Below are 27,538 nucleotides of genomic sequence, written 5' to 3'. Positions count from 1 at the left end.
TTTCTTTTCACATCTTTTCTGCAGCTCACATAGACTATGCACGCCCAGAGTGCAGAGTGAAGCCACAGGACAACGACAGTAGCTCATTGGTAAAGTTTCTGACTGGCAATCAGAACTTTTGGAAGGCACAGGTTCAATTCCCATGGGTGGGATGTAATTTTTATTTTATTTTCACAGCCCAAAAGCTGCTGTGTTCCCGCGTGCATGGAACCATCGCAGCATGTATTATTATTTTTGTATTAATTTTTTTTCTTCACAGCAGCTGCGCGATATGGTTACACATCGTGCAACTTTGTACAAAGTTAAAATATAACATATATCTTTTAATGTTGAATAATGCACTAATTCTGAGGTTTTGTAACAAACACAGACAGATCACAAAGGATTCCGGGTAAAAGTGCCTCTGCTAAACACTGATTGGTTCAGTCATTCACTATGTAAACCAACACGTTAATGTGACGTGTGTCGTATGTTGGTGTTTACAGATAAATGTGCTTTTGTAAAATATTCCTTTTTTATTTGTAAAAACAGGCATTTTTACTGAGCCCTAGAAGTGTCATCACAAAATGTTTTGCATGTGGAGAGAATGTGTGCACATTTTACTATATTATAAAACGTGCACTCAATATTGTCTTGACACATAAATGTTGGCTTTACACTGTGCAAGTTTTGGCCCTTTTTCAGATGATTTTTCATTCGTGCAAGAATTTTTTGGACTGAATTTCAGGTTAATCGCGCATCCTGCATCGTGTAGTGTACATGGAGTAACAAGCTGCGGTTAACATCTCACGACCACCTCCTGATCCCCGATCGTATGGTCGAATGAAAATCAAACCTGTTTGATATTATTCTGGTCGGCCGTCGTGAGGGTATCCTGCTGCTGAAGAGCTACAAGCATCCAACCGCTCGCACTGTGCATGTGCAAACACCACAGAGCTGTCTTGTATTTATTTATTTTTTTAAGTTATCGGAAAAAAACTTATCAGAAGATTAGTCCGATAATGGTTTTTAAAGTTATCTAAAAAGATAATCCGATAATGAAAACATTATCTTCGATAATTATCTGTTATCAGATTATCGGAACTGTGCCAACCACTGCACACAGATAAAGACATTACAAAACATACAATGCAAACCACAAAACAATAAAACAGTACAACTCCAGATATAAAAATAAGTACTAACCGAACAGCCGTAGTAATAAATAAATGAAATGACAAATACATAAATAGTCATATACCCAAAATGGACCAGAGCTACGGCCTCCTGTTATTAGATTTTAAGACTTGAACAGAGAAGGGGATAAAACAATTCCTGTATCTTTGTTTCGACACACTTGGGGTTCTAAAACGCAAGGCAGATGTTAATAACTTGTATTCAGCAAACAAAGGATGTGTATGGTCATGACTGATACACAAGGTATTCTTAAGCACCTGTTTGTTAAAAAAATTCAGTAAGGCTACTGAACTTCACCCCCACAATCTTACCGGCCACCTTAATTTTTAAATGTGCATTTTTCTCTTTGACAGGTAGGTTACCATACCAGCAAGTAATAGAAAAAGACAGGACAGGCTCAATAAAAGCTCTATAAAATAAAGTCATTAGAGTTTCGTCCACTCCAAATTTGGCCAGTTTCCTGAGAGCAAACAGTCGTTGTTGACCTTTCTTACACACAGAAGCAGTGTTCAAATCAAACTTAAGTCGATTGTCTATCAAGGTGCCCAGGTATTTAGAAGATGTTACTATCTCTATATCCTGGCCCTTGATAACACTGTCTTGGGCGATATTGGCGAGACATCTAAAAATCAATGGACATATCCTTTGTTTTCATGATTTAGGTGGTGGAAGGCCTTCTCACAACAGGAAATAAAATCTTTCTTTTTATCTTTTTATTTATTATACTTCATGGACCATAGTGAACACTTCTTATTTGTATAAATATCATGTCCTATAAAATAGCACTATAACAAAAAATGACTAAACAGGATCAAATTTATTGCCAAAATCTTTCAATTATACCTGAATCTATATATGATTTTTTTTCAGTTGATAAAATCAATAAAAATATGACTGCATATATTCTTAATAATAATATATTGAGATGCAGACAGTTCACAGAAGACATTTTCCATTGATACCAATCAAAATTAGAAACAGTCCAGCAGGTAACAATATTAATCATGTCCATGACTAAATATACTAAAACAAATACATCACAATTGTACACATATCACAATTGTGATAAGTGTACAATTGTGATGTATTTGTTTTACTATATTTAGATTTTGTTGTAATTTGGCACTTTATAAGCTGATTAAATTGAAATTGAACATTTTATTGAGTCTTAAAGTAAATAAACATGAAATTGGTCACTGGATCCTTAAACTTTGGACATAATAAACTCTACATAGTGGATCCTTGATCTCTGGACATAAACAGGAATAAACAAAATCTGTAGTTTTTGTCAAAAGCATTTCCTTTCAGACATTATTGGCATAAATGTCTTTCCATACATCTGAGCTGAGCTTCACTTCAGGATGTAATTTGTAAAGAAATACAGCACGTTTCATTTTCGGAGGAAAAAAAACATTTTAGTCGATTGCAGTTTATTGTTTGTATTACAACATTTGGAAAGAAGTGTCATTTTATTTAAAGCGGCAATTCATTTTGAAGATATTAATTCTGACCGGACTCTGTCTCGGCAGAGAGCCGCGCAGCATTTGGAGCAGTGACAACGGAATGGAGGACGATTCTCATTTCTTGACTGCAACAAGACAAGAGTCCCAGTTAGTGACTTTAATCCACACAAAAGTGACTCACTGTATTTTAATGGCTTTGAGAGGGGTTAAGAAGCAGACTTGCTGTTTCTGAAGAGCAGCGAATCAAAGAACCAACGAGCTAGTGGATCGAAGCATTTCTTCAATGGTTCACGGCTTCAAAGTGGAGTCGCGCTGTGGAAACGGTTGATTACAGACCCACTGCAGACTAAACCCTGAATATCCAACTTTATTTGTACATCTGTATGACTCTGAAACTCGAAAAAATCCATATAATTTACAGACTATAGGTTGACATGAAAACCACCGAAAACCTGTGTTCACCACGGGGACACGTTGGGCACTATTCGGGATTATTCAAGATTTTTTTTTTTTTTTTTTTAAATAGATGACGAAAAAAATTTCTGGTCTGGATCCAGGCCTGATTTACATGATTATTGGTCGATAGATGAATTACTAGAAACTCCATTCTTCTGAAGAGTGATGACCAGGAATAGATTCCTGTTGATCCTGTCATTATTATTTAATCTGAACGACAACAGCCAGTATGTACCGCGGGGACAGGATGGCCACAATCCAATTTTCAAACTCCGACCAGTGTACGAGATATTGAAACAGGAATTCACGTCTTGCTACACACTTGGTGAATATCACACTTATATCACACTTGGTATGACTGCCTGGAGGGGTAAACTGTTGTTCAGAGTCTACATGCCACAAAAGCCAGACAAATCTGAAGTGAAGCTGTTTATGCTATGTGATTCCTCCAACAACTATACAGTTTGAGATATACCAGGGGGACCAGGGTAGGGCTGCACGATATGACCTAAAATTCATATCACGGTATAAATTGAATCCCTTCACGGTAACGGTATATATCGTGATATAAACACAAGTGTAAAAATTATAATGTGTTTCTGAATAGATCCCTTAGCAAAGGTAAATTGATTAAAATAAATAAATAAAAATGACAATAACAAAAAAAAAGATAATGTAATTTTGAAAACATGTATTGTGCAGATCTCAAAACTACTGGTACAATTTGCTGGAAGGCAAACCGAAGATGCAAGCCGAGATTTGATGTTTTGGTGAAAGAATTAAATTTATGGTCAGCGGCTGAAGTTGCATCTCTTGAACACTAGATGGCACACCCGCTCTGAATACATGAAGCGCTTTCAGGAGGGTTACTTCCTCATTTACAAAACTTAACACAAAACCACCAAAACATTTTATAAAGATACTTAATTTACTCATATTTGAAGTCAGTCTGGCTAAATAGATGTTACCTGGTTGAATTGTATTTCTGCTCTGTTTAAAAAAAAAAAAAATCATTGCGTTATTAAATGTGGCACTTTCTCATATGTTTGATTCAGGTCGTGACAGAGCCTCCGCCTTCACCCAGTGCATCCGGCGTCTCACAAACTTACATGAACAGCAGTAGATTGAAATACTCCGCGGCCGTTATTGCGATTAGTCAGTTGAGTCCAAATCTCTACCGTTGGCCAAAATTATAAGGGGTACCAGATAAACCGCGCAAGCCTACTAGCATATAATTTACATCTCATACAAGTTTAAATGCTTCTTCTTAAATACATTCTCCATGTAATGTGGAATTGTGTGAAGAAGCACATCAGACATACAGTAGCATTCAGAATAATAGTAGTGCTATGTGACTAAAAGATTAATCCAGGTTTTGAGTATATTTTTTATTGTTACATGGGAAACAAGGTACCAGTAGATTCAGTAGATTCTCACAAATCCAACAAGACCAAGCATTCATGATATGCACACTCTTAAGGCTATGAAATTGGGCTATTATTAAAAAAAAGTAGAAAAGGGGGTGTTCACAATAATAGTAGTGTGGCATTCAGTCAGTGAGTTTGTCAATTTTGTGGAACAAATAGGTGTGAATCAGGTGTCCCCTATTTAAGGATGAAGCCAGCACCTGTTGAACATGCTTTTCTCTTTGAAAGCCTGAGGAAAATGGGACGTTCAAGACATTGTTCAGAATAACAGCGTAATTTGATTAAAAAGTTGATTGGAGAGGGGAAAACTTATACGCAGGTGCAAAAAAAAAATAGGCTGTTCATCTACAATGATCTCCAATACTTAAAAATCGACAAAAAAAAAACAGACACATGGAAGAAAACAGAAAACAACCATCAAAATGGATAGAAGAATAACCAGAATGGCAAAGGCTCACCCATTGATCAGCTCCAGGATGATCAAAACAGTCTGGGAGTTACCTGTAAGTGCTGAGGACAGTTAGAAGACACCTGTGTGAAGCTAATTTATTTGCAAGAATCCCCCACAAGTCCCTCTGTTAAATAAAGACGTGCAGAAGAGGTTACAATTTGCCAAAGAACACATCAATGGCCTAAAGAGAAAATGGCAGGAATATTTTGTGGACTGATGAGAGTAAAACTGTTCTTTTTGGGTCCAAGGTCCACAGACAGTTTGTGAGACGACCCCCAAACTCTGAATTCAAGCCACAGTTCACAGTGAAGACAGTGAAGCATGGTGGTGCAACTATCATGATCAATCAATCAATCAATCAATCAATTTTTTTTATATAGCGCCAAATCACAACAAACAGTTGCTCCAAGGCGCTTTATATTGTAAGGCAAGGCCATACAATAATTATGTAAAACCCCAACGGTCAAAACGACCCCCTGTGAGCAAGCACTTGGCTACAGTGGGAAGGAAAAATTCCCTTTTAACAGGAAGAAACCTCCAGCAGAACCAGGCTCAGGGAGGGGCAGTCTTCTGCTGGGACTGGTTGGGGCTGAGGGAGAGAACCAGGAAAAAGACATGCTGTGGAGGGGAGCAGAGATCGATCACTAATGATTAAATGCAGAGTGGTGCATACAGAGCAAAAAGAGAAAGAAACGATGCATCATGGGAACCCCCCAGCAGTCTACGTCTATAGCAGCATAACTAAGGGATGGTTCAGGGTCACCTGATCCAGCCCTAACTATAAGCTTTAGCAAAAAGGAAAGTTTTAAGCCTAATCTTAAAAGTAGAGAGGGTGTCTGTCTCCCTGATCTGAATTGGGAGCTGGTTCCACAGGAGAGGAGCCTGAAAGCTGAAGGCTCTGCCTCCCATTCTACTCTTACAAACCCTAGGAACTACAAGTAAGCCTGCAGTCTGAGAGCGAAGCGCTCTATTGGGGTGATATGGTACTACGAGGTCCCTAAGATAAGATGGGACCTGATTATTCAAAACCTTATAAGTAAGAAGAAGAATTTTAAATTCTATTCTAGAATTAACAGGAAGCCAATGAAGAGAGGCCAATATGGGTGAGATATGCTCTCTCCTTCTAGTCCCCGTCAGTACTCTAGCTGCAGCATTTTCAATTAACTGAAGGCTTTTTAGGGAACTTTTAGGACAACCTGATAATAATGAATTACAATAGTCCAGCCTAGAGGAAATAAATGCATGAATTAGTTTTTCAGCATCACTCTGAGACAAGACCTTTCTGATTTTAGAGATATTGCGTAAATGCAAAAAAGCAGTCCTACATATTTGTTTAATATGCGCTTTGAATGACATATCCTGATCAAAAATGACTCCAAGATTTCTCACAGTATTACTAGAGGTCAGGGTAATGCCATCCAGAGTAAGGATCTGGTTAGACACCGTGTTTCTAAGATTTGTGGGGCCAAGTACAATAACTTCAGTTTTATCTGAGTTTAAAAGCAGGAAATTAGAGGTCATCCATGTCTTTATGTCTGTAAGACAATCCTGCAGTTTAGCTAATTGGGGTGTGTCCTCTGGCTTCATGGATAGATAAAGCTGGGTATCATCTGCGTAACAATGAAAATTTAAGCAATACCGTCTAATAATACTGCCTAAGGGAAGCATGTATCAAGTGAATAAAATTGGTCCTAGCACAGAACCTTGTGGAACTCCATAATTAACTTTAGTGTGTGAAGACGATTCCCCATTTACATGAACAAATTGTAATCTATTAGACAAATATGATTCAAACCACCGCAGCGCAGTGCCTTTAATACCTATGGCATGCTCTAATCTCTGTAATAAAATTTTATGGTCAACAGTATCAAAAGCAGCACTGAGGTCTAACAGAACAAGCACAGAGATGAGTCCACTGTCCGAGGCCATAAGAAGATCATTTGTAACCTTCACTAATGCTGTTTCTGTACTATGATGAATTCTAAAACCTGACTGAAACTCTTCAAATAGACCATTCCTCTGCAGATGATCAGTTAGCTGTTTTACAACTACCCTTTCAAGAATTTTTGAGAGAAAAGGAAGGTTGGAGATTGGCCTATAATTAGCTAAGATAGCTGGGTCAAGTGATGGCTTTTTAAGTAATGGTTTAATTACTGCCACCTTAAAAGCCTGTGTACATAGCCAACTAACAAAGATAGATTGATCATATTTAAGATCGAAGCATTAAATAATGGTTAGGGCTTCCTTGAGCAGCCTGGTAGGAATGGGGTCTAATAAACATGTTGATGGTTGGATGAAGTACTAATGAAAATAACTCAGACAGAACAATCGGAGAGAGAAAGGTCTAACCAATAACGGCATCACTGAAAGCAGCCAAGATAACGATACGTCTTTGGGATGGTTATGAGTAATTTTTTCTCTAATAGTTAAAATTTTGTTAGCAAAGAAAGTCAATGAACTCATTACTAGTTAAAGTTAATGGAATACTCAGCTCAATAGAGCTCTGACTCTTTGTCCAGCCTGGCTACAGTGCTGAAAAGAAACCTGGGGTTGTGTCTTATTTTCTTCAATTAGTGATGAGTAGAAAGATGTCCTAGCTTTACGGAGGGCTTTTTATAGAGCAACAGACTCTTTTTCCAGGCCTAAGTGAAGATCTTCTAAATTAGTGAGACGCCATTTCCTCTCCAACTTACGGGTTATCTGCTTTTAAAACTATGATATGGGCATGTTTCTCCTACTATGGTGCTAGGCCTATATATCGCATACAGGTATCATGGATCTGTTTGGATATGTCAGAATACTTGAAAGAGGTCATGTTGCCTTATGCTGAGAGGACATGCCCTTGAATGGGTGTTTTCAACAAGACAATGACCCAAGCACACTAGTAAACAAGCAAAATCTTGGTTCCAAACCCAACAAAATTAATGCCCTTGCAGATGTGAAGAAATCATGAAAAACTGTGGTTATACAACTAAATACTAGTTTAGTGATTTACAGGATTTCTAAAAAACCAGTTTGACCATAATAGTTTTGATTTTGTAGCATCAACAGCAGATGCTACTATTATTGTGAACACTCCCTTTTCTACTTTCTTTTACTAATAGCCCAATTTCATAACCTTAAGAGTGTGCATATCATGAATGCTTGGTCTTGTTGGATTTGTGAGAATCTACTGGTACCTTGTTTCCCATGTAACAATAAGAAATATACTCAAAACCTGGATTAATCTTTTTAGTCACATAGCACTACTATTATTCTGAACACTACTGTAAAACTTGTGCCAAATCCACATGCTTAATCCACCTTGGATCTGCTGTGGTGACCTCGAGTGAGAACATAGGTTAGATATAGGAGAAACTGAAGGGACTTACTTAGAAGTAAATACTTTTTCTCATTTTTTCATGAGGTGAATTTGTAAACTGTAATCACAAATGTATATTTCAGGGTGTTATAATAAAAAATTTACACTGCAGTTGGACCGGTATCTTGTCTTTTGAGGGTGTGTAACTGGGAAAATAATCATTTCTTCTCTATGTCGGTTGTGGAGCTGCTGGTTCAGATTAGAAGAAGAGTGTCCACAATTTATTCATCAACCTGTATCAAAGCCATTTCTGCCTTTTCTGCTGATTAAAGTCTCTAAACAGGACTCTTTTTCTGCCAGAATCGTCCACCACTTCACAGACAGTTTTAATTGTTCGTCATTAACGTGCCTTTTTTTGTTGGGCAGCCAATGACGCGGATCTCCGCCGTGGATTGGAATATTAATATCTCCCACTTCTCTGGTTCCTAAACTAAAGTTAGTGTCCCTCATGAAAATAATAATATCATCCGCTCCGTGTGTGTTGTGGGATTTGCTGTGGCTTTGCCAAGTAAAGGCGGAAAGATGGATCATTCCACAATCAATAACTTCAAAGCGAATCACCATTTTAAATCAAATGACACTTCTTTCAAAATGTTGTAAAACAGACTAACTACAACCAACCAAATTGTTTTTTCCCCAAAATGAGACATCCTCCATTCCATCTGGGAGAACTTATCCCAGAGTCACACTCTGAGCACAACCGTGCTGCAGTGCTCCAGGTGCCAGTATTGTAGAGGAAGTGGGGGCCAAAGTAAACATTTTACATTTATATCCCTCTGAAACACTATTGCCTGCATTTTGAGGGCCAAATTTTAAGCAAGCCCATAATTTTTTCTTTTTTTTTTTTTCTTTTTTTTTTATATCTTTGTTACAGCCTTACTTTAAAGCCAAAAAAAGAGGCATCAGACCAAAACATGGTAGAGTGTAGAAATGCGTGTCACTGCACAGGAGCTAATTTATACACAGCAGTTTACTATAGAAAATCCTTACAATTTTTTTTAAACTTCAAGATTATTTTCTGATTATAATTTTGAAGTTTTAAAAAAAAAACACACCAAAAAAGGCCCTTTATAAGCCCATAAAGCAAAGGCTTCAGCGGGGTCGAAGCCTAAGCAGTCCCCGAACCCCCGGCTTCTTAAAGTGATTTTTCCATCCCGTTACGCTGAGAAAAAAATCCTGCTGAGAACCCTGTATTTGTAAATGCTGTTTGTCATATTTTGTATTTGTATCAACAACCAGGCAGCCATCGCCGTAAGTTCATATGCATAAGTTCAGCACAGCGGAGACTTGGTACTTTTCAGGGAAATTAAAAGAAAAAACAATCCTCATGTTTATGTATCGGCATCGGTATCTGAAAAAATTACATTGAAAATCTGAGCTATCAAATATCAGAGGAAACCAGTCTTGTGCATCACTAGTAATAGTGCTGGGCGGTATACCGGTTCATACCGAATACCGGTGTTTTTTTTTCCTATGATATGAATTTTAGAAATACCTCCATACCGGTGAGTGCGTTGCGCAGAGCGGCGGAATGCCGTGCCTGCAGGGCATTGTTTGAGTGGGGACAGTTTAGCGGTTGCACCAAACAAGCAGCATGAGTACAGCCCGTGTAGAGTGAACGGATGTTTAGCGGTGAGCATAATGGCAAAACAGGGGGAAAGTTCTGAAACTGAACAACCAGAACGAGAAACTGAAACGGAAGAACTTGTACCGAAACAAGGAGCTGTGTCCGTTGTTTGGAAATACTTTGGGTTTAAAAAGTCCGACGTCGACCAAACTACAATACTATGCAAATGCTGTCGCGCTAAAGTTGTAGCAGCAGGAGGAAACAGGAGCAATTTACTCCACCACCTCAGCAGCAAACATGTCCTGGAATATCAGGAAACTACGAGCTTCGTCCTCCTCATCTGCAGGTAAAGTCAAAGCAAGCTGCACACCTTTTCTGTTTGTTATTTATTTATTTATGGATGATTCCTTACTGAATGTTCAGGGAATAAAGAAGTTTTGCTTCAGTTACTTTGGAGTTACATGAGTCATATAGTTTACATAGTTTACATTGTTTTCAAAAGATGTTTAAGTTGGAAAACTTGCATAATAAAAAGGTCTGTATTTTGACTACAACAATCAAGCATTCTGATTCCTCTTCATTAATACTAGTGTGATTCATTTTTCTACAATAGTCACTCCTCATAACAGTAGAATACGCCATTCCAAGCCATTTTATTGCAGTAATTATTCTCTAAATCATAAGAAAATAAGGCAAACACCAAGTTGTGCTTGAAAAGAAAAAAATACTGTCAAATACCGTGAAACCGATATAATTTAGAAAAATACCGTGATATACATTTTTGGTCATACCGCCCAGCACTAACTAGTAATGATACATAATGAATTTGCTTTCAAAACACATTCATTAACTGCTCAGCCATATTTGCACCTGTGTGGCTGTCATTCGCTGATTTGTAATTCTAAAACTTGGGTCCGGGTGGGGGGCTGTTGCTCCTCAGTCCCCTGCCTCCACTGCCTGTGTAAGTGTGGGTTAATTTACATGACTGACTCAGTGTCTGGGTTCTTACCTCTCCGACAAAGTAAAAGGCAAAACATTTATGTGTACCTCGTCATGATGCACAGGGATGTGTCCACTGGCTGTGCTGCACTAATGCATTTTGTACTTGTGTTAGAATAAAACAGCAACACCTTAACTGGAGAAAACATGGCACATGACATCTGTTCTCTTCTTGTGTATTTCCTTTTAATTGTACTTTGTGTGCAGTGGAGTGATTTGTGCTCAGAGTGCACTCCAACAGGGTATGCTGATACACATATTAAAGTGAAAATAGTGGTGGAGACACTTGGAGTTGATCAACCTTAATTAACAGCTACTATTTGATAGGCTTGTGGTTGTGTCACATTTCAAATTTTCAGTAAAACAGCAAAATTAAGGCCCACATGTCATTTTCTCTGAGTCAGAAACAGCACTGTAACAGCCGAATGGCAGACAGTCAGCTCTCTATTGCAAAAAATAAAAGATATGTCAAAATTTTAAGGAATATCTCTTATCAAATAAAACTGACTCTGACTCTAAAACTCTTCTAGTACTTGAACAGATTTGCATGATGCTTCCCTGAGATAATCCTGTTCCCTTAGATAAAACAGTTGAAGTTGAAGACAAAACATTCATTCAAACTCATAATTCAGCTCGGGTATGGAAGCAGCACTAACACAAATACATGCTGCATCCACCACAACTCAGAACCACTCTGCTTTCTGGATGGCAACCACTCAGGCAGACAACCAGTCCATCAACACCTCTTGAAAGTAATCATCTATCAGGTGAAATGTATGTGGGTCCTTGACCTTCTCCAGCCTCTGTGGTCCTCAACACTAGGACACATATATGCTGGATCATGTACAGAGAAACACACCACATGACCAAATGTCAAAACTGCGAGTACTACTCCTCATCATTAACTGCATAAAATAAAATTGGAAAACAAGAAAAATACAGTGACTTGGAAAAGTATTCAGCCCCTTGGTATTTCACACATTTTAATTTGGTTTTGACATTTCAAATACAAAAAGTAAGCCAGGCTTCTCAATATAAAAATTTCTAAAATTATCTTCCTTAAACTCAAACTGAAAGTAAATCTCTACAACCTGACATAAATGAATTAAAAATAAAAAAGCCAAGATGATGGGTTGCATAAGTAATGCGCCCCTTTGGTATAATACCTGTAAGAAATACAAACAGTATGGCACTGTAAATCTGTGAGGAGTAGACAGTTCTGAAAAACTAAGTGACTGTGCAAGAAGGAGAAGAGTGAGGGAAGCCACCAAGACATTTAGACAACCCAGAAGAAGTGATAGGCTTCTGTGGCTGTGATTGGAGAAATTGCACACAGTGCAAGCTTTGAATTTTATATCCCTAGTTATACAGCTTCATGATGAAGTGGAGCAGAGGAGGATTTTCTTAAAAAGAAGACCTGAGAGTTCACCTACAATTTGCCAGAGAGTACATCTGAGATGTAAGCCTAGATCTGATGTTTTAGTGAAAGAAGACCCTCCTCTATACCACTTCAATCAATCAATCAATCAATCAATTTTTTTATATAGCGCCAAATCACAACAAACAGTTGCCCCAAGGCGCTTAATTAATCATTAATGATCACTTCATCATTAAGCTGTATAACTGGAGATACAAAATGCAGAATTGCACTGTGCACAATTTCTTCAATGACAGCCACAGAAGCTTAAAACTCTTTCTGGGTTGTCTGGGTGTCTTGGTGGCTTTCCTCTGTTCTTCTTGCACAGTCACTCAGTTTTTGAGAACTGTCTACTCCACACAGATTTACCATAGAGTGCCATATTGTTTGTATTTCTTCATAACTGATGTAAATAAAGTTCAAGACATATTCAGTGACTTGGAAATGTTCATGTATCCATCTCCTGACTTGTCTGAAGAAAACTGGCAATTAAACTGATTATTTACAGGCGTTATAGCAAAGGGGCTGATTACTTATGCAACCCATCATTTTGGCTTTTATATTTTTAATTAATTTATATCAAGTAGTAGAGATTTGTTTTTAGTCTGAGTCTAAGGAAGATAATTTTAGACATTTTTATATTGAGAAGCCTGATTTACTTTTTGTATTTGAAATGTCAGACAAATTAAAATCTGTGAAATACCAAGGGGTGAATAAAAGTTCAACTTTATACGGTGCTTCCTGTGATCCACAAAAGGCACTGTGGCAGTCAACCCTCCACTCGACAAAATACCGTGATAACCTGGAAATAGTTAAACATTTGTGTGTTTAACTGAGTTTGCAAAGGGTTAAAATATTGTGGAGTTATGGGTGTCAGACAGTGAGATAAACCTGTAAATTGATCACTGTCTTGAACGGGTGTTGAAGAAACTCTGGGGTGTTACAATATTGTATTTAATCTGTTGCTATCATTTTCAGCTACAGTGGGGCAAATAAGTATTTGATACACTGTCGATTTTGCAAGTTTTCCCACCTACAAAGAATGGAGAGGTGTGTAAGTTTTATCGTAGGTACACTTCAACTGTGAGAGAATCTAAAATAAATTCTGAAAAATGACAGTCTGATTTTTAAATAATTAATTTGCATTTTATTGAATGAAATAAGTATTTGATCACCTACCTACCAGCAAGAATTCTCTCTCACAGACCTGTTAGTTCTTCTTTAAGAATCCCTCCTATTCTGCACACTTTACCTGTATTAATGGCACCTGTCTGAGCTCGTTACCTGTATAAAAGACACCTGTCCACACAATCAATCACAGTCCAACCTATCCACAATTGTAGACGAGAAGTATAGAGAAAGCCAGAAGGACTTACATTGTGTCGATTTAGAGAAAGCTTATGACAGAGTGCCAAGAGAAGAGTTGTGGTATTGCATGAAGAACTCTGGAGTGGCAGAGAAGTATATGAGGGTAGTGCAGGACATGTACAATGTGTGACAGTGGTGCAGAAGCAGTGTGTCCGCAATCATCGTAGGGAAATTATAATTTTCCCGATACGTACCCTCAAAAACAACTGTGAACTGAAGAACTGATAAAGGCATTGAACACCCTGCGGTTTTGCAAGTTCTCCCACTTAGAAATTATGGAGGGGTCTGAAATTTTCATCTTAGGTGCATATCCACTGTGAGAGACATAATCTTAAAAAAAAAAAAAAAAAGAAAGAAAAAAATCCAGAAATCACAATGTATGATTTTTTTTTTTTACATAATTTATTTATATGTTACTGCTGCAAATAAGTATTTCATCCCCTACCAACCAGCAAGAATTCTGGCTCACACAGACCTGTTCATTTTTCTTTAAGAAGCCCTCTTATTCTGCACTCTTTACCTGTATTAATTGCACCTGTTTGAACTTGTTACCTGTATAAAAGACACCTGTTCACATACTCAGTCAATCACACTCCAACCTGTCCACCATAGCCAAGACCAAAGAGCTGTCTAAGGACACCAGGGAGAAAACTGCAGACCTGCACAAGGCTGGGATGGACTACAGGACAACAGGCAAGCAGCTTGGTGTCCATCTCCCTCAGTCTGGGATTCCATGCAAGATCTCATTTTGTGGGGTAAGGATGATTCTGAGAAAGTCCAGAACAACAGAGGAGGACCTGGTCAATGACCTGAAGAGAGCTGGGACCACAGTCACAAAGATTACATCAGTAACACACGACACTGTCATGGTTTAAAATCCTGCAGGGCAGCAAGGTCTCCCTGCTCACACCAGCACATGTCCAGGCCCATTTGAAGTTCGCCATTGACTATCTGAATGATCCAGAGGAGGCATAGGAGAAGGTCATGTGGTCAGATGAGACCAAAATAGAGCTTTTTGGAATCAACTCCATTTACCATGTTTAGAGGATGAGAACAACCCCAAGAACACTGTCCCAACTGTGAAGCATGGGGGTGGAAACATCATTTTTGGGGGTGCTTTTCTGCTAAAGGGGACAAGACGACTGCACCGTATTGAAGGGAGGATGGATGGGGTCATGTATCGGGAGATTTTGGCAAACAACCTCCTTCCCTCAGTAACAGCTTTGAAGATGGATCGTGGCTGGGTCTTCCAGCATGACAATGACCCCAAACACACAGCCAGGGCAACTAAGGAGGGGCTCCGTAAGAAGCATTTCAAGGTCATGAACTGAACGAAATAGAAAGTCTTTGGGGGGAGCTGAAACACCAAACCTGAAAGATCTGGAGAAGATCTGTATGGAGGAGAATCCCTGGACCAAAATCCCTGCTGCAGTTTGCAAACTTGGTCAAGAACTACAGGAACCGTCTGAGCTCTGTAACTGCAAACAAAGGTTTCTGTACCAAATATTAAGGTCTGTTTTTCTAGTGGATCAAATACTTATTTCATGCAATAAAATGTAAATGAATGATTTAAAAAAACATAGAATGTGATTTTCTGGATTTTTTATTTATTTTTTTTTTTTTAAAGATTCTGTCTGCTTCAGGTCTTCAGATCACCAATGTGCTCATCAGATATTACCAGTGTAGCCACCAGTAATAGCCAACAGTCCGTGATGCATTTCAGCCATCCCATAATCAGAAGAACCTGAATTACGTTTCAGTTCATAAATTGGATTTAGCTTGTCGGAGCTGTGACAGGCTAAAAACCGTCTCAAATGGTTTGATTCGCGATGTTTTCTGTATGAGTCTAAAACTGTTTGATTCATGCTCTCACATGTGGGCTGTCCTGTTGTCCACATTGTGAGATCTGACAATATGCTGGTTCTGCTTTAACAATAGTACAACCGGAGCTGAGACAAGCTTAAAACAATCTAAAACTGTTTGATTCATGGTGTCACATGTGGACTGTCCCGTTGTCCACATTGTGAGAACCGACATGTTGGATCAGTTTTAACGATCCTTAATAAAACCGGAGCTCCAGCAGGCTTAAAATAGTCTAAATCTGTGTCATTCCTGTTTTCAGAATGTGAACTGTCCCATTGTCCACCTTATGATAGCTGACAACGGTTTATGGTGGAACAAACACAGCTGCTGTTGCGTTGTTTACCATCCAGCATGCCAGTATGCTGCTGGCTTCCAGGTTTGATGATATCACGCACATACCCTCTAGAGGTTTTTAAAAGATCATGTTGAATGGAGTGAGATGTGCACTTTATGTTGGGTGCCAGCCTTGTCGGGTTGGGTCTGAGGTTTGGTATGATTTCTCTCTGGGTCCACCTGATCGGGTTTGTCTCCCTTTGGTCTGTGGTTGTGTGTGAGAGAGAGTCCGGTTTGTGAGTGCTCTGGATGTGTGTGGATGGATGAATGGGTGTGTCCCGTCGCACCTGCCTTCCTGTCCTTATGTGTGCGTGTGCACGCTGTGGACGTGTGGATGGACGGATTGGTGTAAGTCGTGTATGTGGGAATGTGTGTTTCCTCTGGCGCTCCTCCCACACCATACGCATATGTCCTCTCGGTCCTTCAGTCTCCTCCGGTTTTTTCCACATTCTGCATATGTGGGTTTGCCTGCGTGTTATCCGTTTCTGTCTGTTGGCCTGTATGTATGATGTATCCAGCAGGTGTGCATGGATCGGTGTTTCCTTCTCATCCTGATGTGGGGGTGTGAAGCACTGCGTTTCCCTCATGTTGTCCCCTGCTTGTGACAGGGTTGAGCGGGCACATCAGGTACCATCCTGGATCTCTTTGTCCTCGCCACCTGTCCTCTGTCCCCACTCAGTCCTTTGATTCTCTGCCACGCGCTTCGCCAAGCATCCGCCTCGGGGTTGCACGTGGTGGTGGTTTAATTCTCTTCCTAAGGCTCCGTTCTTCAAGGATGTCAGCTCTTTTGATGTTCAGTTTTGTTACTGCCATTCTGGGCTTATTGCCTTTCAGTTTTGTTTTCAGGTTGCACCCATGTCTTTGGTTTCCCTGGTAACGTTTCATCACTCATATTTTACGTTCAGTCCACTATGTCGATAATCGTTTGTCACCCCCTTGTGTTCGGTGTGTGTTACTACATTCATGATTGAGAGCACCTATATTTCATCAGTGTAATTCATCAGTGTCTATTTACGTCATGCCCGTTTGTTTTCCCTGGCCGGCATTAATGTTTATCTCCCAGTGTTTGCATGTTTCCTGCTCCAACTTTGTATCCATCGGTTCCTGTGATCATCCTGTTGTAAGTTCCTGGTTACTTTCAGTTTTTGTGACAGCTGTTTGTTTGTTTGAAAAGACTGCTTTTTCTGTTGGGATTTTTGGTCACTTATTTGTCAATACCTCTGTTGGTCACCAGTCCTGTTTGGAACATTAAACACCTTGTTTTTCACTCAACCTACTCTGCAATTTTGGGGTCCTACCATCCTCTAGTGGACTAAACCATAACACTTTAAACGTTATTGGACATTTTTATTAGCACACAATATATCAGCACAAATTTTCATATCTGCAGATACAGATAATTACTTTTTGAGCTTTTATCAGCTGATACAGATATCGTGCATCCTTGTGCGACTGTGCATATGGTAGTCATTAAACCTCACTCCCCAACACCAAAAGACACTGTGGCCACAGATGCCAGGGCCCATAGGTTTTATGCTCCTGGTCATAGCGCCCATCTTCCATGCCAGATATTGTGACTTTGCGTCCTGAGGTGGAGCAACAGAGAATAGGCAGAGAAAACACATACGCAATGCAGAGGTTAAACCTGCAGCAGCCAGTCTGCTTTGTGTAAGCCTGGTCCCATCAGATCTCATAATCTAAGCAGTGTGAGTCCTGGTTAGTACTTGCATGGGAAATGTCTTTGAAGACTAAGGGCTTGTGAGACTGGAGTTGCATCAGGAAGGGCATCTGGCATTAAAAAAAAACAAAAACAAAAAACCTAAGGCCCCGTCACACCTTGACGATTTAGCCAGGTATGCCAATCATATTGAAAAACGGTGGCATAAGTCCAATAAGTTAAGGGTAACTTTTTAATTTACTCATAAGTCTAAATACATCCATTAATGCTGCCAACTGATTGGCTGAAACCTGCAGCCCTCATGCAAACAGACTGGTTCATTCACACAGAGTAAATAGGACCTGTTCATTTCAGTCTAATTCACCATCACAGACAGACATAAATCCACATCAATCTCCTGATTTTTGAAAATGACATCCAAAAATACTTTAATTTGTGTCTGGAAATGTAGCGTTTTAAAGCAAGTCCCTCTGTGGTTTTTCTGCTTCATGTGCGCTTCTCATGCCGGTGTCCCACTCTGATCACACAGAAGCATTGTGATGATTTAATCTTTTAAAGCGCAGTCCCTGTGGTGTGATTCATCAGATGACCTGATCAATCGATCAAGGTGATCACACCTGATTAATGCGCTGTTCAAACATTTAAAGTGTTGTTGCCGGCGGTGATCACCACACCGACAGATCACACAGCACTTTATTCAGATCACACCTGATCGAGGTCGACTGGCGCTTTAAAAGTTTAAATCATCACAGCGTTTCATTATTCAGGTCTGTGATGACCTGATCAGGTCCGCTGATTATCAGAAAGCAACCGCTCAGCGGTTTAAAAGTTACAAGAGTCACAGCACTCCATTCATTCATGGCAGTGTTTACCACAGCCAGTCGACACATCAGCATTCTGTACACAATCAAAAATGGACTACAAAGATAAAAAATGAAAAATAAAAACTAAAATAATGTTAAATTACTCTGTTTCTGAGCCGCACCACACCATGCAGTACCGACCCGAACCACTGGGTGGAAACGGGGCTGTCGGCATACGCTGGTTAATCGTCAAGGTGTGACAGCTGCATTAATTTATTAGAAGTACACCAGCGTGTGCCAGCATTTTTAACACAGCCGGCATACGCAGGCTAAATCAACAAGGTGCGACAGGGCCTTTATGCCGATACCAATGCAGAAGTGGGTGTATCTGCTGTGGCGATTCTGTACCAACGGGACAACCGAAAGGACAACGTCATTGTGCATCCCTAATCTTTACAAAAGCACTGCTGGGCCATTCTAGCCAAAGTGGTCCTGGGTCAGAAAAATAAAATTTTCAATTTTATCCATGGGATACATTTTTTTGGAAACTTAGACATCTAAACCAGTAGAAAATTATAACTTTAGTTTGATTCATCACTTATGCCATCCGTGCCACATCATCAAACATAAGCCACTTTCAAGATTAGAAAAAAGGCAAAAACAATGATATATGTTTTTCTCATTTTATTAGAATTTCTAAAACAAAAATTACAGAGTCTAACAGTCTTTTACTGAGTAGAGGCATACATTAATCAATGCCAGTCACTCAGTGCCTGATTTACTGATGTTTTTTGAAAAAAAAATCTGATTAGGATTTAGTCAGTTGCCTGTGTAACACACGTAACAAAAATGACCCTTTTCTGTATGTAGAACCAAACATTGACCATATTTGGCTTGCATTTCTCTTATTCAAAGGTAGAATGGGTCAATAAACAATAAAAACCAAAGAAATCACTGGAATTTTCATATTTTCCCTATGGAAATTTGCCTGAGAGATGTGTAACGCACGTAACGTTACATGCCTTACAAAAATTTAAAGGTCATTTTTTACAGCAAAATCTTTTGTGTTTTCTCTCTCTGCCATTTGCTTGTGACCATGTTGACATTTGATTTACACAACACAACTGAATTCATAGAAAATATCTTCCTTGCCACCTGCTCCAACCATGCCTACTGGAACAGGTGGGTCCAACTTTCTCAAAACATTCTCAGGCTCATAGTGAATGACATTAGGGCGTCCAGGCCAACACCACTTTCCTTTTCTGGCAGGTTTCATTACACTAACTTCAACATCAGAGCCATGGAAAGCTAACACCTCACCTGGAAAATTATTTCCATCATACCTAACCAAAGCCCAGTCACCTGGTTTTAGAGGGTCACTATCACTTTCACTAGGGCTACTTGCGCCGCTCTTACTGGTACCATAATTCACAACACCAGAAGCTTCTGTGTCTGCATTGGTCCTAAACAATTCAACCTTTTTCCCATCACAACAAACAACTACATGCACCTTATTGATACCTGGGGCATGTTTTACATCTTGCCAAGGGTTTTGTTTTGACACAAACTCTGAAATTTCATCTGCTGACACATGAATGCCTGTAACCCCTGGCATAGCCCCAACTGCAACTCGATAGAAATCTTCTGAACTCTGTACAACTTCTGCATGGTCACCTTTGCTCATTACCTTACTTCTCACAAGTGATTTAGCAGAACCTCCAATTCCGTCAACTACACCTTTACCTTGAGAAGTAGCGAAATACTTCCACTCAACCTTGCACCCATACTTTCACCCATAAAACTGACTGATTCTGAATTAATATACTGACTGATCCTGAATTAAACTGACTGATCCTGAAAATCAGCCCTCTCTGCTGCATAGAGAATTTGGGTATGCTAGGGCTTTTTCCACTCTATTCCTTTATAGAAGACTTGGAAGCCCTGTCAGTTGTGTCAGGAAACTTCTTCCTTAATCAGTTTTACAACATTGTTTCATAACAGAAATTAGTCTCAGCAAGAATGACTTCTTGCAGTTTCCTTTTTATGAATGGCTTCCTACCTGAACCCATTATAAAAAAAAGACTACTAAACCACTGTATTTTGTGAAAAATATTTATTTTCAAGAAAAATAAATCATTCAATGTTCATAACATGCCCCAAGAATTTATTTTTTCAAACCCAGTTCAGACGCGTAATGCACGTAACTCTTTTTTGTAACGTACGTAACACAGAAATTACCCCATCAAAAGATTTCTGTGTTTCTTAAACCCCCAACAATACCTGATATGGTAACTTGATATACTGGGTATTCAAATCATAATCAAGAGAAATGCACTCAGTTGCACACTTCACAGACTTTTGAGGATTCGAAAAAAGTGAGAACATTTCATTTTTCTCTGACTGTAACACACGTAACGTTGAAAATCAGGCTGTAGCCAAAAAGTGGATGAATTGAGGGAAATTTTTCTTAGTTTCCATGAAAGAGTACTGACCCAGGACCACAAACAATGTTTAAACAAAATGGAAACTCCAAGCAATAAAAAATCATAGCCATATTTATCATCAAAATCTGTATCCGAACTGTAACGCGGAATGGGCCTGCTTTGAACAGCACCAAGTAACCACTCAGTGAGAAAAAATAAATTATAGAAAAAGGTGCATCAATAATCATTTTATTGTCATTTGAATCGCAGCCATCTGAATCATAACAGATTCAAATTGTGACATGCCTAGAGATTCCCCCATCTAGTTTTTATTCATATGAAAGCTTTAGTTTCATATGACTAAAAGTTTATGGCACTGTTTGTTTTTGGTGAACTCACACTATGCAATCGGAACTGCGCTTGGGTGCGTTACGCCCACAAAGTAGTGCTAGTGTTTGAATAGTGCGAGTGCTCTGGGCAGTGGCCGAGGTCTGACCCGACTTGCAGAGGTGTTCTGCGGCATACTCCAGCTGGAAATGCGCCGCCGACCAGGCAGATAAAAGATAAAATACTGATGAATCCAGTTTTCTGTGAAGTGAAGGCTCCTTCACTCCTGATTAAAAGGACGTTTTATATTATGGTTATTGGCAAGGTGAAAAAAAAAATAATAATAAGATGCGCATTGCCTTTGGTTAAATGGGTTGTATCTAACTGTACACTGCATTTGAACATCAGTATTCAGTGACTGAATGGAGATTGCATGTTGCATGAAATGAAAAGGGAGAATTTTTACCCTATGGAATCCCAGAGATACAAAATTCCAAAATGAATCCTGTATAATAAAGACTAAGTGGACTTAGATGGGGGAAAGACTGCTTGTGCCTCAGAATTCAAGGTGATGAATGGGTCACACTCATTCTCAGACCACTCTGGTGAACATTGAAGTGACAGTGTAAAGAATATTTAAGTCAATTTAAAAAAATATTTAACATAATTGCTATATCAGAAACATGGATCAATGAAGATAAAGGAATGGATTTTGAACTGGATGGATATGAATTTAATTGTGTAAACAGAAAGAATAAGAGTGGAGGAGGAGTGGCTGTGTATGTGGATAAGAACATGGATTATAAAATAGTAGACAATATGACAACTGTGATTGATAACTTATTAGAATGTATAACTACTGAAATATGTGAAGAAAAAAGCAAAAATGTATTAGTCAGCTGTATATATAGAGCACCAGGATCTAGTATTGAAACATTCACTGACTGTATGGGAAAAATGTTCTCAAAAACTAATCAAAAAACTGTGTTAATTTGTGGTGACTTAAATATTGATCTGCTCAATCCAAATAAGCATAAAATAACAGATGAATTTATCAGTATAATGTACAGTATGAGTTTATATCCAAAAATCACCAGGCCAAGCAGAATTACATCCCATAGTGCTACCTTAATTGATAATATATTCAGCAATGATATTGAGAATAACACTGAGTGGATTATTAATCAATGACATTAGTGATCATCTACCAGTTTTCATCGTTTATAATAGAAACCATTGGCGGAATCAGCCAGAGGAGAAAATAAAATACAGGCGAGTGCGGACAGAGGAAAACATGAACACACTAAAGAAGGATTTACAGGAGCAAAACTGGGAAAAGGTATACAGTGAAAGTGATGTTGATAGTGCATATGAAACTTTTTTACAAATATTTACATCATTATATGATAAAAATTGTCCAATTAAACAAGACTACAGAAAACAAAAAATCCAAGATCGACCATGGATGACGAAAGGGTTACGAAATGCATGTAATATGAAAAATACACTGTATAGAGAATTCATAAAACTAAAGACTAAAGAGGCAGAAAATAGATATAAGAAATACAAAAATAGATTAACTAATATTATACGGGTATGTAGGAAGGAATATTATAGTAACATATTATATAATAACAAAAACAATATTAAAGGAATATGGGATATATTAAATAGCATTATCAAAAATGGTAATAAAAAACAGAGTTACCCTCAGTATTTCATTGATAATAATGTCAAGAAGGAAAATAAGGATGAGGTAGTCAACGGTTTTAATAATTTTGTTGTAAATATTGGACCAAACTTGGCAGAAAAAATTCCCAATTCCCAACCTGAGGATTGGGATAATAATCTCATAGAAATAAATCCCTGTTCAATGTTCCTCACAGCAGTGGATGGAAAAGAAATTATAGACATTGTGAATAATTGTAAATATAAAACATCTACCGATTTAAATGAAATTGATATGGTGGTGGTAAAACAGGTCATTGAATGGATTGTAGAACCATTAACATACATCTGTAACTTATCATTTCAAACTGGTAAATTTCCCAATCAAATGAAAATAGCTAAGGTTGTGCCGCTGTATAAGACTGGGGATAGACACCACTTCACAAATTACAGACCTGTTTCTTTGCTTCCACAATTTTCTAAATTATTAGAAAAGTTATTCAATAATAGATTAGACAAATTCATAAATAAACATAAATTACTTACTGCTAGTCAATATGGATTCAGAGCACATAGTTCAACATCACTTGCATTAATAGAATCAGTTGAGGAGATTACAAACGCCATAGACCACAAATTACATTCAGTTGGAATATTTATAGACCTTAAAAAGGCTTTTGATACAATCAATCATGACATATTAATCAGTAAACCTGAACAGTATGGGATTAGGGGGTTGGTGTTGCACTGGGTGAGAAGCTACTTAAGTAACAGAAAACAGTTTGTGAAGTTGGGGGAATATACACTCAACAAAAATATAAACGCAACACTTTTGGTTTTGCTCCCATTTTGTATGAGATGAACTCAAAGATCTAAAACTTTTTCCACATACACAATATCACCATTTCCCTCAAATATTGTTCACAAACCAGTCTAAATCTGTGATAGAGAGCACTTCTCATTTGCTGAGATAATCCATCCCACCTCACAGGTGTGCCATATCAAGATGCTGATTAGACACCATGATTAGTGCACAGGTGTGCCTTAGACTGCCCACAATAAAAGGCCACTCTGAAAGGTGCAGTTTTGTTTTATTGGGGGGGGGATACCAGTCAGTATCTGGTGTGACCACCATTTGCCTCATGCAGTGCAACACATCTCCTTCGCATAGAGTTGATCAGGTTGTCAATTGTGGCCTGTGGAATGTTGGTCCACTCCTCTTCAATGGCTGTGCAAAGTTGCTGGATATTGGCAGGAACTGGTACACGCTGTCGTATACGCCGGTCCAGAGCATCCCAAACATGCTCAATGGGTGACATGTCCGGTGAGTATGCCGGCCATGCAAGAACTGGGACATTTTCAGCTTCCAAGAATTGTGTACAGATCCTTGCAACATGGGGCCGTGCATTATCCTGCTGCAACATGAGGTGATGTTCTTGGATGTATGGCACAACAATGGGCCTCAGGATCTCGTCACGGTATCTCTGTGCATTCAAAATGCCATCAATAAAATGCACCTGTGGTCTTCGTCCATAACAGATGCCTGCCCATACCATAACCCCACCGCCACCATGGGCCACTCGATCCACAACATTGACATCAGAAAACCGCTCACCCACACGACGCCACACACGCTGTCTGCCATCTATCCTGGACAGTGTGAACCGGGATTCATCCGTGAAGAGATCACCTCTCCAACGTGCCAAACGCCAGCGAATGTGAGCATTTGCCCACTCAAGTCGGTTACAACAACGAACTGGAGTCAGGTCGAGACCCCGATGAGGACGACGAGCGTGCAGATGAGCTTCCTTGAGACGGTTTCTGACAGTTTGTGCAGAAATTCTTTGGTTATGCAAACCGATTGTTTCAGCAGCTGTCCGAGTGGCTGGTCTCAGACGATCTTGGAGGTGAACAAGCTGGATGTGGAGGTCCTGGGCTGGTGTGGTTACACGTGGTCTGCGGTTGTGAGGCTGGTTGGATGTACTGCCAAATTCTCTGAAACGCCTTTGGAGACGGCTTATGGTAGAGAAATGAACATTCAATACACGAGCAACAGCTCTGGTTGACATTCCTGCTGTCAGCATGCCAATTGCACACTCCCTCAAATCTTGCGACATCTGTGGCATTGTGCTGTGTGATAAAACTGCACCTTTCAGAGTGGCCTTTTATTGTGGACAGTCTAAGGCACACCTGTGCACTAATCATGGTGTCTGATCAGCATCTTGATATGGCACACCTGTGAGGTGGGATGGATTATCTCAGCAAAGGAGAAGTGCTCACTATCACAGATTTAGACTGGTTTGTGAACAATATTTGAGGGAAATGGTGATATTGTGTATGTGGAAAAAGTTTTAGATCTTTGAGTTCATCTCATACAAAATGGGAGCAAAACCAAAAGTGTTGCGTTTATATTTTTGTTGAGTGTACATCATCATGCTTGGACAATGCTTGTGGCGTCCCATAGGGGTCAGTATTGGGTCCATAACTGTTTCTAATTTATATAAATGATAGTCAATTTTTCCAAAATATTAAAATTAGTATTATTTGCAGATGACAAGCATTTTTTGTTCAGGGGGGATTTGCAGGAGTTACTGAGGAGGATCAGTATAGAAATGGGAAAATTGAAAATATGGTTTGACAGAAACAAATTATCATTAAACTTAAGTAAAACAAAATACATGTTATTTGGCTATTGTAATACAGACATACAGGTTCAGTTACAAGTTGAGGGGGTAGATATTGAAAGGGTACATGAAAATAAGTTTCTGGGGGTGATAATAGATGATAAGATAAACTGGAAGACTCATATAAAACATATACAAAGTAAACTGTCAAGAAGCATTTCAGTTCTAAACAAAGCGAAACATATTCTGGACCACAACTCACTCCGCATTCTTTACTGCTCACTGGTTTTACCATATTTACAGTACTGTGCAGAGGTATGGGGTAATACTTATAAAGGTACAACACAATCACTATCAGTAATGCAGAAAAGAGCTATAAGAATTATTCATAATACTGGCTATAGAGATCATACAAATCCACTATTTTTACAATCCAAATTCTTAAAATTCACAGACTTGGTTCATTTTCAAACAGTACAAATCGTGTATAAAGCAATAAACAATTTACTTCCAGCAAATATTAAAAATATGTTTTTTAACAGATCAGGGGATTGCAGTCTGAGGGGGAAATTTAATTTAAAGCATCAGTGGGCACGAACAACATTAAAAGGTTTCTGTATTTCTGTCTGTGGGGTGAGGATGTGGAACAGATTGGGAGTGGGGCTCAAGCAATGTCCAAGCATGAACCAGTTCAAACAGCGGTACAAAAATATGTTTTTTTCTAGGTATAGGGAGGAGGAAGGGTAATGAGGGTTAGGGTGTTTTTGTTTTTTGCTTTCGGCTTGTAAATATATAGTATTTTGTATGTAAGTAGGTATGTGTAGGTGTATACATATACATATATATATATATATATATATATATATATATATATATGTGTATATACATATACATATATATATATATACATATATATATATATGTGTATATACATATATATATATATATATATATATATATATATATATACACTCAACAAAAATATAAACACAACACTTTTGGTTTTGCTCCCATTTTGTATGAGATGAACTCAAAGATCTAAAACCTTTTCCACATACACAGTATCACCATTTCCCTCAAATATTGTTCACAAACCAGTCTAAATCTGTGATAGTGAGCACTTCTCCTTTGCTGAGATAATCCATCCCACCTCACAGGTGTGATTAGTGCACAGGTGTGCCTTAGACTGTCCACAATAAAAGGCCACTCTGAAAGGTGCAGTTTTGTTTTATTGGGGGGTGATACCAGTCAGTATCTGGTGTGACCACCATTTGCCTCATGCAGTGCAACACATCTCCTTCGCATAGAGTTGATCAGGTTGTCAGTTGTGGCCTGTGTAATGTTGGTCCACTCCTCTTCAGTGGCTGTGCGAAGTTGCTGGATATTGGCAGGAACTGGTACATGCTGTCGTATACGCCGGTCCAGAGCATCCCAAACATGCTCAATGGGTGACATGTCCGGTAAGTATGCCGGCCATGCAAGAACTGCGACATTTTCAGCTTCCAAGAATTGTGTACAGATCCTTGCAACATGGGGCCGTGCATTATCCTGCTGCAACATGAGGTGATGTTCTTGGATGTATGGCACAACAATGGGCCTCAGGATCTCGTCACGGTATCTCTGTGCATTCAAAATGCCATCAATAAAATGCACCTGTGTTCTTCGTCCATAGACGCCTGCCCATACCATAACCCCACCGCCACCATGGGCCACTCGATCCACAACACTGACATCAGAAAACCGCTCACCCACACAACGCCACACACGCTGTCTGCCATCTGCCCTGAACAGTGTGAATCGGGATTCATCCGTGAAGAGAATACCTCTCCAACGTGCCAAACGCCAGCGAATGTGAGCATTTGCCCACTCAAGTCGGTTACGACGACGAACTGGAGTCAGGTCGAGACCCCGATGAGGACGACGAGCATGCAGATGAGCTTCCCTGAGACGGTTTCTGACAGTTTGTGCAGAAAGTCTTTGGTTATGCAAACCGATTGTTTCAGCAGCTGTCCGAGTGGCTGGTCTCAGACGATCTTGGAGGTGAACATGCTGGATGTGGAGGTCCTGGGCTGGTGTGGTTACATGTGGTCTGCGGTTGTGAGGCTGGTTGGATGTACTGCCAAATTCTCTGAAA

The 27,538-nt window shown here is 39.2% G+C and overlaps 1 protein-coding gene and 1 long non-coding RNA gene across 2 annotated transcripts in view; both read right to left on the bottom strand.

Annotated features, from left to right (window-relative positions):
- b3glcta (beta 3-glucosyltransferase a) overlaps positions 1–27,538 on the bottom strand; it is a 577,905-nt gene that overhangs the window by 503,242 nt on the left and 47,125 nt on the right. The window lies entirely within an intron of this gene.
- On the bottom strand, positions 10,547–20,288 carry LOC117508601. Its single transcript, XR_004560141.1, has 3 exons — positions 20,275–20,288; positions 19,987–19,991; positions 10,547–10,705 (listed from the first exon to the last, which is right to left on the bottom strand). It is a non-coding gene; the product is annotated as an uncharacterized LOC117508601 (long non-coding RNA).

This window comes from Thalassophryne amazonica, chromosome 4 (assembly GCF_902500255.1).
Source record: "Thalassophryne amazonica chromosome 4, fThaAma1.1, whole genome shotgun sequence".
NCBI lineage: Eukaryota > Metazoa > Chordata > Actinopteri > Batrachoidiformes > Batrachoididae > Thalassophryne > Thalassophryne amazonica.
This window is presented reverse-complemented; position numbering and strand designations above follow the sequence as displayed.